We start from the raw sequence: 15,506 nt of genomic DNA, 5'->3' as shown, positions 1-15,506 counted from the left end.
TTGATGTTATTATTTCCTGCTTTATTTTTCTTTTTGCTAGTAGTTTGTAGCACTTTGCACATTGTTAGGCAGTTTTATTTTTTGTAAAACTTGTACCTTTGTTTGTTGTAAAGCATGATGAAATGAAATAGCTTTTGAAAAGATGTTTGTATTTTTAGCATCGTATCGCATCAATTTATTTTGCACAAAATAAAATTGAATGGAAATGCGCATTGTGTAATCACCAAGTCAGGTAGTGAACCGACACAACAAACTAAACAACTCAACTTACTAAGATATAACAGGACCTTAGAAAGTTTACAACTCGATAAGCAAAATGCAACAACACAAATAAACCAGACTTTAACAAAAATTGCTTAAACAGAGAGCAATGACTCAAAAACACAAAACACGTCCGCTCGACAAACAACTCGATAAGCAAAACAACAACTCGATAATCAAAACACAACAACAACAGAGTGTTCTTCTGACAATCTGAGCACCGGAACGCATCCATAACGGAGGGAGATGAAGGTTTGTGACTTTCCCGTTGCATGGAAATACTTGGAACTTTCCCTCGAAGAGTAAAACAGGGCCAAGGAGATACACTGCAGCATTGCCAGCCATCCCCGGGAGCCGGCCGGCCATTTTTTGAAAAAGTAAATGGCTGGCCAGCTATTTCTGAAAAAGCAAATGGCTGGCCAGCCAGAAAAAGTGGCTGGCCGGCCATTCTGTCCTGCAGCCATCAGATTTTTGACACGTGTCCCCGTGAATAGTGTCTTTCTTTCTATAAAAGCTTCAACTTCGGGAACATTCATTTCATCTTAGTTTTAGGCAAAGATGGAGGCGTTTCTCGCAGAAAATATCACATCTTGGATCTCTTCTCTAGATGGCTCGGAAAAGCTGAATTTTCGGGGTTTCGGCTTGAATGCACTATTCACGCTGAGCCGTACTCCGCTACAGTTTCCTTTTCTCCATGCCGCGGCAAGGTTCTGGAATCCAGTGACGCATGTTTTTAGCTTTGGTGGTCAAGAGATGTGCCCCACTTTCGAAGATTTTCAAGTTTTGATGGAGTCTGAATGCTCTGAAGTAATCTTGTCGCAGCTCCGTTTTGGCCATGCTCAGGCTTTAGGGCGGATGTGTGGGCTCACAGCGCATGACGCTCGATCTCTGATCTGCAGTGGAGAGCTGGACATCCTCGGCTTGATCCATCGTTTTTCCGACGCTGGTGACCGCAGCAACCATTATTGGCAGGGTTTCCGGCAACACGCCCTCTGCTTATGTTTGTTGTCTCACTTTCTGCTTTCCTCGGGCTTTGGCGGGGCTAGCATTCGCCTGATTGAAGTCGCCCAAGGTTTGAGAGAAGGAAAGAGTTGTATTGCCATGACCTTGGCCGAAACACTGATGGGCTTAGATTCTGTCTATCGCCGGGAGGCGACTAGGTTTGCCGGGAGTCCACTGCTATTGCAGGTAGTGTTTCCCACCCGACCTTACATATATATCTGCTCACGTCACTCGACCCTCAGGCTCGATTTTTCTCTCAAAACCCTTGTCTTACTTTTCTCTCATCATACATCTCTCTATTCTTTATTCTCTCATTTTTCATCCCTCCCCTAGGTATGGTTAATGGATAAGTTGCAGGTTGTGGACTCTTGCCCGGCCTACTCAGCTCGAGGCTACTTCTTTCGGCAGCGCCTAGTCAATGCTCTCGACAAAAGGTGGTGGTTCGATTGGATGTGCAATTTGTCCGCAGACGGCATTGCTTGGCGTTGTCCTTGGCTTAACCTCCCGGCAATGAGCTATAGTATGTCTCGGCTGATTGGGATCCAATTGATTGGTCTAACCCACTGCGTATTCTATTTTCCGTTCCGGTTCCTGCATCAGTTTGGTCATGATCAGACCTGTCCACTGGAGGGGATTGAGTACCCAGCTGCTTTCCCGGTCCGGGGTGCACAGCTTGCCCGATATGCCACGGCATGGAGGACGAGAGAGCTCCTGGCCCCTGCTTCTTCTTTCAGTTGTACTTTGTCCGATGAGTGCGTGGATTGGCTCAATGAGGAGGCACAGGTTGGGCCCAGCTTGGCATCAGATGCTCCATCCAGCTCTGGGAGGGGACGCAGAGATACTTGATTCAATTATGCCCCAAATTTATTGCTTATTTAGCATTTTCAAGTTTTCTTTATGAATGTACTAAAAAGCAACCCCGATTGTATGCAAGAGCAGGAGAACTCAGTTTTTGAAATCAATGAAATTGAAAGTTATGGTACTGAAAATTTTCCGTTTTTGGTCCAAAAATGGTCTTAGTCGTAAAAAGATTAATTTGAACAAAGTCAACTTTTATTAAAACTTTTCAAAACTATTTTCGATGTGGATCAGAATTGGACACGCCGGAGATCTGTCACTGAAATGCACAACCCCAGATCCCTGCAACTGGAAAGTTGCCCCTAGTCTGAAGGACAATGCGGCACTGCAAAGCAACGGAAAGTTGCCCCTTGTTTGAGTAACTTTGCATCGTCGCGGCAACGGAAAGTTGCCCCTAGTCTGAACAGCACTGTACCGGAGATCGCGATAAATGCTGATGGATAAAGATGACTGAGATGATCAAAATGGACAGAGTTGATCGGGGAAAAGTTTATAGCTGAACTTCGAGGTGAAGTTGCCTACGTATCCCAAAGATGGGAATCAAGCCTTACGTAGTTCAGGCTAAGGTTCACTCGAGTATTTTCACTCTCCTTTTGTGCTCTAACTTTTGCCAAGGCCGCCCTTTGCGGGTTTTCAACCTTGCGAGCTCAGTTTTTATATTTTCTAATTTTTTTGTGCCCTGAATTTTGCCTAGGTCGCCCTTTCGGGTTTTCGGCCTAGCGAACCTCTCAAGGATAGTATTTCTTCAACTTGTCCATATTGATCGGTTGTGAGAACTCCAAGCCATCTAGATCCATCAGAACCACAGCTCCACCTGACCAGATAGCTTTGATAATGTAAGGACCAGTCCAATTGGGTTTGAACTTGCCCCTTGGGTCGTGGATGGGAGCTCGGTTGTCTTTGAGCACCAAATCTCCTTCTTTCAGATTCCTGGACTTAACCTTCTTGTTGAAAGCCCGGGCAATTCTGCGTTGATAACCTTGAATGTGGTACAGTGCTTTCAGTCTTCTTTCATCAAAGAGCATGAGTTCTTCGAATCTGCTTTGCTGCCAATCTGCTTCGGCTATCTGGCATTCAGCCAATACTCGTAACGACGGAACCTCAATCTCAATGGGTAGAACAGCCTCCATTCCATAGACTAATGAATATGGAGTTGCTCCAGTAGAAGTTCTGATTGACGTCCTGTAGCCCCACAGAGCAAATGGCAGCTTGTCTGGCCAATCTCGATAGGTTTCCACCATCTTTTGTAGTATATGCTTGATATTCTTGTTGGCGGCTTCAACCGCTCCATTGGTCAGCGGCCTGTATGTAGATGACTTGTGAAAAGCCACATTGTATTTCTCCAACAAGTCTATCACTTCTTTCTTGAAGTGGGAACCATTATTTGAAATTATTTCGTTTGGCACCCCGTAGCGACAGATGATGTTGTTTCTGATGAATTTTGCGACATGCGATGCCTTCAACACCGCGTATGATTGGGCCTCGACCCACTTTGTAAAATAATCTATCGCTACCAGGATAAACTCATGCCCGTTTGACCCCTTCGGGGTAACAGCTCCGATCACATCAATTCCCCAGACTGAAAAAGGCCATGGTGAAGTCATGTTGTACAGTTTTGACGGCGGGATGTTCATGCGGTTTGCATGAATTTGACACTTGTGGCATCGCCGAACAAAGCTAATACAATCCTCCTCCATGGTTGACCAGTAGTAGCCCTGTCTGAGGATTTTTCTGGCCAGCATTACTCCATTCATGTGTGCACCGCACTCTCCCCCATGGATGGCTTCCATCAGGCGTTTTGACTCTTCAGCTTCTACACAGAGCTTATGCATTCCCAGATGACCCCTTTTGTACAAATTTCCCCCGCAGATAACGAATTGAGCAGCCATTCTTCTGACAGCCCTCTTATCTTTGGCATTTGCCTCTAGTGGATATGTCTTCTTTTCCAAGAAGTTCCAGATGTCGTAGTACCAGGGGTTGCCGTCTTGAACCTCATCTATGGCGGAAATTGACTCGTATGCCGGCACGAACTTCTGATCAATAATGACTGGATGCATCCGGACTCCGGACGGGATGTCTATCATAGAAGATAGAGTTGCTAATGAATCTGCAAACCTGTTGTTCTCTCTTACGAGGTGGGTGAAATTTAGCTTCTCAAACCGAGGAATTAACAAATCCAAGGTTTGGTGGTAGATTATCATCCTTTCCTCCTTGACTTTCCAATTTCCTTTTGCTTGAGACACAACGAGGTTCGAGTCCCCAACGACGTCCACTCGTCTTGCTCCTAGTTCCAACGCTGTTTCCAGGCCAGCAATACATGCCTCATACTCTGCTTCATTGTTAGAAACTTTGAACCGGAGCTTGAATGCTAAAGGAATACGGGAATCGTCAGGCGCTATCAGCAACACCCCTATCCCATACCCATACTGGTTTGACGCTCCGTCAAAGTACATCGTCCAAGTTTCATCTTCGACGTGTAGAATAGCTTCATCTGGGAATAGATACTCAACCGCTTCATCCCCCTCAACCGGGTGGTCGGCAAGGAACTCCGCTACCGCTCTGCCTTTTACTGACTTGCGCGTTACATACTTCAAATCAAATTCGGAGAGCAACAGCAACCAACGAGCTAGCCTACCCGTAAGTGCTGGTTTCTCGAAAAGATATTTGATGGGATCTAAACGTGAAACCAACATTACAGAGTGGGCTAACAGGTAGTGCCGCAGCTTCCTGGTTGCCCATACCAAGGCCAAACAAGCCTTCTCCAGCGGTGTATAGCGGATCTCGTAATCCAGCATCTTCTTGCTCAAATAGTAGATGGCTCTTTCCAATTTGTCTTCTGACTCCTGCGCAAGCATGCAGCCCATGGTAGTTTCAGTTACTGAAAGATACAGTATCAACGGTCCCCCCGGCTCTGGCGGTGACAACACGGGTGGGTTCTGTAGATATTCTTTGATCTGCTCAAAAGCTGCTTGACATCGGCCGTCCCACTGGAATTTCTTTCCTTTCTTCAGGAGACCAAAAAGTGGTTCACAAGTCAAGGTTAATTTAGAAATAAACCGTCTTATGAATTGCACTTTACCCAGAAAGCCTCGCACCTCCTTTTCAGTCCTTGGTGGTGGCATTTCTAAGATGGCCTTGATTTTGGAAGGGTCGACCTCGATGCCCCTTTGTGTGATCAGAAACCCTAGCATCTTCCCTGTTGTAACACCAAACGTGCATTTCTGGGGATTCAGTCGCAACCGAAACTCTTTGATCCTTTGAAAGAATTTTTGTAAGGCGGTGTAGTGGCCCTCTCTATCTTTGGACTTGACAATCATGTCGTCCACATACACCTCGACCTCCTTATGGATCATATCATGCAATATTGTAGTCGCTGCCCGTTGATACGTAGCTCCAGCATTTTTCAACCCGAATGGCATCACTCGATAACAATATGTACCCCATGGGGTAGTGAACGCAGTCTTCTCCCGGTCTTCGGGTGCCATCACTATCTGATTATAGCCTAAGAAACCATCCATAAACGAAAGCAAGGCGTGTCCTGCCGTGAAATCCACTAATTCATCGATGTGTGGCAAAGGGAAGTCGTCCTTCGGACTGGCCTTGTTCAAATCTCTGAAATCTACACAGACCCGAATTCTGCCGTCCTTCTTTGGCACCGGAACAATGTTGGCCAACCAAGTTGGATATTCAGATACCAGCAGGAACCCTGCGTCAATTTGCTTGGTGACCTCTTCCTTAATTTTGAGAGCCCAGTCCGGGCGAATCCTTCTGAGTTTTTGTTTGACAGGTCGGGCCTCGGGGTCAAGAGGGATCCGGTGCTGTACAATCTCAGGATCAATTCCAGGCATGTCTTCATAGGACCACGCGAAAACATCTTTGAAATCTTTTAATAAAGCGACTAAGCGCTCGCGCTCATCTGAAGACAACGTGGACCCGATCTGGACCAGCCGCGGGTCCTTCTCAGTACCAACATTCACAGTAGTGATTTCATCCATTAAAGGTTTAACAAATCTCTCCTGCTCTTGATCAATTAATCGTTGCAAAACTGGGGGAATTTCTCCGTCGCTGTTTTCATCAAAAATTTGAAAATCCTGATTTAAGCAATAAATCAAAGGCACAGAAAAATACTCGGAAACCACATCCACATCATTCTCATTAAATACTTCCAAGCCGTCAGATTCCTCTGTTACAACAGACTCAAAAGAAAATGAAAAAGACGACCTAGACAGGATTGTGGCATCCGGGTTATCACTCCCAGGAATACCGGACTCAGACTCAGTCGAGCTGGAATCTGATTCTGACGCACAAGATTCGGTAGAATCAGATTCCGGCTCACTACCTGACCCGGAACTGCTAGATAAAAAGCCTTCTTCATATTGCCAGATGAGAGAAGGTGCGATAGATGCATCCAAAATCGGCGCTGGAAAGCCCGCAGCTATTTCATCTCCAATCACAGAAACCAAAGAGTTATCCCCCAAGCACTCTTGGCCGATCGGAGGATCTGATAGTAGACTCGCCAATGCTACCCCCATTTCAAGCTCTGTGCCCTCAGGATCCACTGCTTCACATTGTTCAACCTCAATTGGTGGGTCTGTCTGCGCTTCGGCAACGTCATCCCCAGATAATTGTATGTCGAAGAAGATTTCAAAACCAGGCACGCGCCTCCCTTCCGCGTTTTTCCATGGCTCCGGGAAGCCGCAGAATGGAAAATCTTCCCCCTCCCGGACGAAGCGTCCGTTTAGGGTACCCCAGATGGGCCTGTGCATTAAATCAAATGGCTTCCCGGCCTTCTTCGCTCTGGCCCTGCCGGCCATTTCTTTTCCTTTCCTTACCCAATCCTCTTTGGTGGGCAGATAACCCAGTCCAAAGGCATGAGGGTTATGTGGCACTTCGGCCAACACTGAGACGCCCTTCCGGCCGCTTCTCCCTAATCCCATCCCAGGGGTATGTTTTAGCTTTTTCATGAGGTAGATAGATTGTGCACTGACATACATGCCCTCATTCACAGCCATGACATTCTGAACCACTTGAGCCTTGGCCAAAGTGAACCCCGATAAAAACACATCCTCCGTACCGTGCTCGATCTCCAAGACAGGTGTGGACACTTCCGACGGCGGATGGATTGATGAATTCCCAAAAACAATCGCTACCCCTTTCCCGTGGGGGTACTTTAGCATTTGGTGTAGAGTGGAAGAGACTGCTTTGACCTGGTGCAACCACGGTCGCCCCAAAAGTAAGTTAAAGGTTGCGGGAACGTCCAAGATATGAAATTCGATGCTGTGTTGTCCTGGACCAACCTTGGTTTGAATTTTAACAGTCCCCATCACTTCTCTGCTGGTATTATCGTATGCTCTGATCACTTGGGTAGTTGGGACGAAGTCCACGGGTTTCAACCCGATTGCATATGCCGTTCTGGTTGGGCAGACATTAATCACAGACCCAGTATCAACAAGTACCACCGGTATCCACTTATCTCTACATTCGACAGAAATATAGAGAGGTTTGTTATGGTTTGTGCCCTCAGGCGGTAGCTCCTTGTCCGAAAAGGTTAATGCCGGGGAACCTCCTCCCGGAAAAACCAGCCCAACCAGCTGTTCAGGCGTGGTGTCTATGGAGAGTTTGGACTTGTCCATAGCAGATAGGACAGCTTCTCTGTGTACTCGTGATGCCATTAGCAGTCCCTAGATGGAGATGTCTGCTTGTATTTTCTTTAACTGTTTCAGCACAGCTTCATCTTCAATCTGCTTCTCCTTCTGTCTCTCCGCTTCTCTATCTTTCCCGGATGCCTCGGGTTGATCTAGGTGTGGGGGCTTGAAGTACCGCCCACTTCTCGTCATATGGTCAACCTCATCGAGGTACCAAGTATCATCCGGCTGGTTATTCCCCCAGTCTTCATCCGTTTGGGCAAGACACAAGTCGTCATCTTCCCACCACATCCCGCTAGCGGCCAACAGACACCTGTCTGGCTCCGGTCCACTCGCACTCTCAGTGCTCTCTGTCCATATGCTCGCAGCATTGTCTGTCTTCGTGCACACAGCACTTTCGGTCCCCTCAGGGCCTTTAGCTTTTCTGATTCTCTCAGCCTCCTCAAACTTTCCAGCTGTGTCAGTACAGCTGTTTGTTCAACAGTTTCCATATCTATAATGCCCGTGTCCCGAGCAGAATTCTTAACACCGGCGCTCTCCGGCGGTACAACTTGACTTTCGGCCGTTCCGGCCACAACTGATATTTCTGCCCCTGCCGGGCTCTGTTCTGGTTGGGCTTCCCCCACTGCATCCGGTTGATCTTCGAGCCATCCCGTGGCCTCCTCTGATTCCTCATAATCATACCAATTAATTGACGCCTCCCCCAGTTCCTGGTCATCAAGAAGTTGCAGGTTGGCAAAGTCCTCCCCTGCGGCTGTCAGCTCATCTGCCCATAGCCCAGATCTATCCCCCCGGATCATGCATAGATCTCCTGTCTCTGGCAATTCTACACTTAGCCCAATTCGGCTCGTTGATAGGATGTGCTTGCTTGGATCATAGACTCCCCCGACAAAATTCTGTCCAGTTTCAGATTCAACAATCTCATTTCCTCCCAAAATCTGCCCTGCCCCGTCTTCGACGGTCACCACCATTGGTTCTGGTTGGGTTTTGGAGATGTCCACCATGCACAAGAAATCAGTGCAATCGGGGAGGAGCACCTCCGGCTTGGGTAGGTGGGTGGGCGTAATATAGATGCTAGGATCGTAAGGTGCGACCCCAGTCTGGATAAAGTTAATTCTTTTGGGAGGAGGAGCTTGGTTATGTGATGGGAGAGGGTTGGTTGTGACATTGGGTTGATCAGGAGGCGCGATTACTTGTTTGTCAATAAGATCTTGGATCTCATGACGCAATCTGTAACAGCGGTCGGTGTCATGACCGTGTTGTTGGTGGTATGCACAGTATTTTGATGGGTCGTAAGAGGGGGGGAGTGGATTCGGTAATGGCTTTGGTTCTAAGGGTTTTAAATGATTCTTTCTGATTAGTATTCCTAGAACTTTGGTTAGAGGCATATATAGTGGGGTAAAGGTTCTTTGGCCTCGTGGTTGGAATCGGTTGTTGGCTTGTGTGTTGCTTCCGGACGCGCCGGAGAAGGGTGTGGCAGTCATAGGTCATGAAGGGGGAGGGGGAATGGTGGTGACCATACCAATTTCCGAGGCTCTCGTATTTGCAGCGCCACTCGGGCCCGTATTGTTGTTACGGTTAAAGGTCCTCCTCGGTTGTTCTCTGTCCTGGTCAAACAGACCTTGCCTCATAGCATCTTCTATTTGCACCCCCATATCATGTAAATCTGCGAAAGTAGGGAAGGGGACTACAATCATTCTCTGCATTAATTTCGGGTGGAGATTGAGCACAATCATCCGAATTTGATCTTTGTCAGTAGGCCTTAAAGTCATCGTTGACGCCTTTGCCCTCCATCGGATCACAAAGTCAGAGAAAGATTCCTTGGGCTCTTGTCTCGTCGTTTCAAGATCACGGGTTGTGATCTCGATCTGAGTGTTGTATGAATATTGTGTGACAAAGGCCTCAGCCATCTCATCCCAATTCTTCTTCACTTCATCTGGCAATCTTGCGTAACAATGGGAGGCCACACCCGACAGGGTTCGGCCGAATAGTGAGAGCTTCTGTGGTCGCATAAGGCCCATTGGCCGTAAGACATCCGCAAACAGTCGGATATGGACCATGGGGTCGCCGGTCCCGTCAAAACGGTCGATTTGTGGCATTTTGAACCTATCGGGGAGTGTTACGGCCTCCTCGGTATACCCATCTCCGATATCCGGCATAGCCTTGGCCCCTTGGGATTTTTTGAAGAGCTTCTCCAGTTTGCTCAATTTCAGAGCCGTATGATCAACCTCGACCTCGGATGGAGAGTCCGGGTGATTGGATGTATGAACCTTGGACAGTTGTGGTGGAAGCGGGGGCGGAGCCGGCCCCGTTGGAAGACTCGTGTCCTCTTGTAAAATTTGGACAGTTGGTACGGTATTCTGGGTATTCGGAGGAATATTCTGAACAACAGGTGCCTGCTCAGGTATTGGGGCTCCTGCCGGAGGAGGGATTTGTTGTGAAGCAGACGCTGTATTCTGTTGTTGCAGTCTGGCAATCAACTCAGCCTGCTGGGCCATGACTGTGGCCTGCTGTTTGGAGAATTCCGCTTGACGGGCGGCATCATCGTGCATTTGCTTCATACTCTCCTGCATCTGGCGCATCAAAGCCTCCATCCCTGATGTATTCGGTTGATCCATCTGTCTAACCGGTATGTCTATTTCTACAGCAGTAATTGAGACCTCAGTCCTGTAGTCCTCTGATAAAGTAACCCACTGTTCTGACAACCTCTGTTCTGACGTACTGCGCCTTTTTGGCTTCCTTCTGGTAACAGGGGGTAGAGAACGGAACACTGGCTGTCCGTCGATTAGATCCTCAGATCGGTGGAGTCGACGACCTCGTGTCCAAGGTGCTCGGGGAATGCCTGTTGGGTTGGAAGCAATCGTGCTAAAACTGACCTAGCAAAAGATAAATAAAGCGAAAAGGAAATAAATAAACAGATAAACGGACAGCATAACAGCTTAAAATAAAATGCAAGACACACAGTCGGGCATAATCAACACACAGTCAATAAGCTTGAAATATACACTGTCCTCAAACACTGATTATCATCCCTGTATCACTGTTCTCTAAAACAGAATCTGATATCCGCAGATAACTAATCCTCAAATACTGGCTGATGCCCGCAGGCTTGATACCCGTAATACAAAACTGATGCCCGCAGGCCTGATGTCGACAATACTGAACTGATGCCCGCAGGCCTGATACTGTCAATACATGAACCGTAGCCCGCAGGCTTGATACTCAAACTCATATACTGATCTGATGCCCTCAGGCATGATACTGACAATTCTGAACTGAAGCCCGCAGGCTTGATGCCCAAACTCATATACTGATACATGCATTCCTGTAGAGACGCACTCTAAAGCACATAACAGATAAGTGAGAGCCAAAACACCCCTATGTTGGGGTAAGGTTTCCCTGTCCTATTGTGTCAGGAGCTAGGGTTTCACTACGCACGCAGCGGTTTCAAAACAACCTATAAACGGGTAAGCTAATTTGGAATGGTCACTATGGATCCGAATATGCACTAGGTCGAATTTTCAAAGAGGGTGCCCCGGTAAAACCGGGGTTTGTGTTCCCATACTGGCAGAGCCCACAACCGGTCAGCCTTATGGTCATGCCTTGACAAGACAAGCCTCCGGCAAACCGTTCAGGAATAGCAGATGGCAAACACGGTGTCCTAGGCGCACCAATGCAAATGCAATGCAAAGAATCACACAAGTGTAGTAAAAAACAGATATCATGAGTTCGAGTCAAGCTCTCTAAATCCCCAGCAGAGTCGCCAGAAACTGTAACAAGCCCGCGGGGGCCTCGCTACAGCTCGGACTCGATTTGTAGTCACGGTTCTAAGTCTGAACCAAAGAGTCCAAATCCGGCAAATTGTTTTGAGAAACAAATTTTTTGAAAAAGTAGTGCCAAACATGGACTGCTTTGCCAGATACAAAGTCGCCACCTAAATATTTTATTTTGGGAAATTTAGGAAACCCTGACTCGGTGCCGAAAGGCCACGTGTCCGTCATCACCAAAGTTGCCTCGGCTCGGGAACTTGGGTACGATTGGGGAAGGTCACTTCGTGAGCACCCCCGCTCGCCCGGTCATAGACCGGCCTCTACTAACCATGATATCAATTTTTGAAAACATTGTGAGTTCTTATTCCGGTTATTGGCCTAGGTTACTATGTGGTGCTCACAGCATACAAATATAGACCGGGTCGCCTGATTTGGAACGAAACATTTCATGTTTGTTTTTTAAAATGGTTTGCTACCCGCAGGTAGGTTTGAAACATTTTGATGTTTTATTCCAATTCAGATAACCCAACCTTCACCCACAGGCATTCAGGCAGTTATATCATATAAGCACATAGCCTCATGGTAAGCATGCGATTCATGGCAAAACTCACACGCATGCAAGGATGCTAAAGCATAAAAACTTACCGGGTACTCCAAGCCAAAACAAAAGCTGTATTAGAAATCATGCATGATCCTAAGTATACAGAAATGCCTAATGCAACACATGCAAAATGCGACTATAGCAGGCTCGGCTATTCTAAGATGGTATATGAAATGTTACAACTATCATGTATTCAACTTTGAATTTGAAAGTACAATGCAGTTAGTATGATGCGCCGAGCCCGGTGCATGCAATACAGATGAATGAATGCAAACATGCTGTCATGCTGTATGCTAATTTAAATATGCCCTAATCTAACCATCAAAAGCGGATAAATAAAAGGGAGAAAGACGTGGGGTTGGAAGACATACATCACACACACGCACACTTATTACAGTTGTGCCCTCGCAGAGAGGGTCCGAATAAATATACAGTCCAAATATTACAGTCCCGAATAAAAGAATATTACAGTCCAAAATATTACAAAATCCTAATTAATTAACAAACTAACTAAGAAAACAAGTAAATTGGCATGCAAGCCAGGGACTGCCTTGCTTCTGGTGGATGATGCATGTCCGGATCGTCTTGCGCGGAAATCCACCGGAATGCCCTAATTAGCCTCTGTTTACACATGTTCTTGAAATGCGTGCCAAGCCCCAAAAGGTTGCTGATTCTTCATTTTGCTGCAACAGAGAGCAGGAAAGGGGCATAGCAATGTATTTGCACAAATATATGCATGTCTCGATCCTCGTGCCACCAATCACGCATACCGAGGCATGATGGCCGAGGAGTCGAAATGCACAACTCAATATAGGATGAATGCACATGAAACTACAGCTAAAACCTAACTCCATCATGGATAATCCGAAGTGTCAGTGACTGGAGGAATTGAGACACATTCCGTCACTCGGAGTACGAAATGTACCTCGTTTCCCGTGCCTGGGCTAACTCCTATTCCGAATACGATGCAATATGCATGATGTGCATGAAATGCAACTAAGATGCAATCCTAACATACGCAATGCTATGAAAATGAGATGCCTCGAAATGCGTGCACGCGGGCACACAAACCGAGGCGGTGATATGTGTCTCGAAATACGTGCACGCGGGTACGCAAACTGAGGCGATGATATGTGTCTCGAAATACGTGCACGCGGGCATGCAAACCGAGGCGATGATATGTGTCTCGAAATACGTGCACGCGGGCACGTAAACCGAGGCGATGATATGTGTCTCGAAATACGTGCACGCGGGCACGCAAATCGAGGCGATGGTATGTGTCTCGAAATGCGTGCACGCGGGTACGTAAACTGAGGCGATGATATGTGTCTCGAAATACGTGCACGCGGGCACGCAAACCGAGGCGATGATATGTGTCTCAAAATACGTGCACGCGGGCACGCAAACCGAGGCGATGATATGTGTCTCGAAATACGTGCACGCGGGAACGCAAACCGAGGTAATGGCATATGTGTCGAAATACGTGCACGCGGGGCACGCAAACCGAGGCGATGATATGTGTCTCGAAATACGTGCACGCGGGCACGTAAACCGAGGTAATGGCATGTGTCTCGAAATACGTGCACGCGGGCATGCAAACCGAGGCGATGATATGTGTCTCGAAATACGTGCATGCGGGCACGCAAACCGAGGCGATGATATGTGTCTCGAAATACGTGCACGCGGGCACGCAAACTGAGGTAATGGCAGAATGCGATAAAATGGCATGGAAATGACAAATGGACTTATACCAACATGAGTGAGCCTCAGCCACACTCACATAGGATGTCGACGGATAAAAATGAAGTGCCTCGAAATGCGTGCACACGGGCACGCAAACCGAGGCAATGACGGAATGCGATGAAATGGCATGGAAATGACAAATGGACTTATACCAACATGAGTGAGCCTCAGCCACACTCACATAGGATGCCGGCGGCAGAAAATGAAGTGTCTCGAAATGCGTGCACACGGGCACGCAAACCGAGGTGATGCTAAAATGTGATGAAATATGGTAAAAACGATATGCAAGCATACTAATGGAATTTCAGCACTAAAATATGGGGGAAAACAGTCCCGAAACGAAGCGAAATGACATGAAATGCAAGGAAATGTCCCGAAATGCAACATTAGGCACCCGAAATGGTCTATAGCTATGCCAAACATGCACAATATGGACATGCAATGCAAAGACAGAAGCTAGACAGTCCCAAAAGATGCATTTTCACAGTTATAAACATGACCAAACAGCAAGTATAAGTAGGGGAAAAATAGCATGCAAGGATAGGGGCCAAAAGAGGGGTAATGAAGCAAGTGGTATAAGCAAAACTCAAACTGAAAAATTTCCTTCTACAACACTGAAGATGGACCAAAAATATGAACATTTACAGTATATGGAAGACCTCAAATCAGTATACAAATATGCCAAAAATGTGATGCAAGACAAGGCTCAAAAGGTGCTAAAACATGAAGTATATAAAATAATCACCAAACAGAAAAAAAGTGTGAATGAAACATGAAGTATAGGCCAAAATAAGGCCACTTTTAGTTCGGACCAAGGGCCAAAAACAGAAGCAAAGAGGGCTATCAATTTATGCAAAAAATGGGGCCAAATAGGGGATATAACTACAAGTGACACATGGAGACACCAAACAATGTTGAGCCCTTCCTCAATGTTGAATAGGGGCTCAAAATAAGCCTTATATCAGTTTATAACATGCTCAAAAATAGATTGCTCATGGGCCAAAGATAGCATGCAAAATCATGACATACAAGATGATCAATGAAGCAAGCATATTATGGAGGGCTCAAACAGGGTTGAGCCCTTAATGAGAAGTGAAGATGAGCTCAAAAGATGGCCCTTTTCAGTTAGGGCCGGAGCTTGAAACCAAAAAGAAGTGGGGTTTAGAAATAGATCAAGAAAAAGGTTCAAAAGGTTAAAAGTGTTACTTACCCTTGAAGATTCAAACTTTTGTTGCTTTTTGGATGGATTTGCAACTTCTCTAGCCTTCAAGAATCCTTCCTTGTTGCTGGAAATGAGATGGTGGTGGTAGAGCTTGGTGGTGTAGAAGGAATGATGATTAGGGAGTTAGGGTTTTTTGAAGAATTGAGAAGGAAGAAGATGGAGTTGGCTATGGAAGCTTGAAGAGTAAATTTTCTAACCCCAAAAGAGAAGACCACCAGCTGGTTATAAGGATCAAAAAGGGGGTGTAAAGGTGGGGGAGAAGGAGAGCAAAACTCCCCCACAAAATATCCCCCGGATACAGAAAATATCTGGGGGATATTGCCCCACAGCTGTAAAGTGCACAGTGGGAGGAACACGGCCGGCCTCTCACTTTTGCTGGAGGTGGCCGGCCAGCTATTGGAGAG

The sequence above is a fragment of the Camellia sinensis genome, chromosome 1, assembly GCF_055761805.1.
Source record: "Camellia sinensis isolate YWXY chromosome 1, ASM5576180v1, whole genome shotgun sequence".
NCBI classification, from domain to species: Eukaryota; Viridiplantae; Streptophyta; class Magnoliopsida; order Ericales; family Theaceae; genus Camellia; species Camellia sinensis.
The sequence above is the reverse complement of the archived record's forward strand: the minus strand, read 5'-3'. Positions refer to the sequence as shown.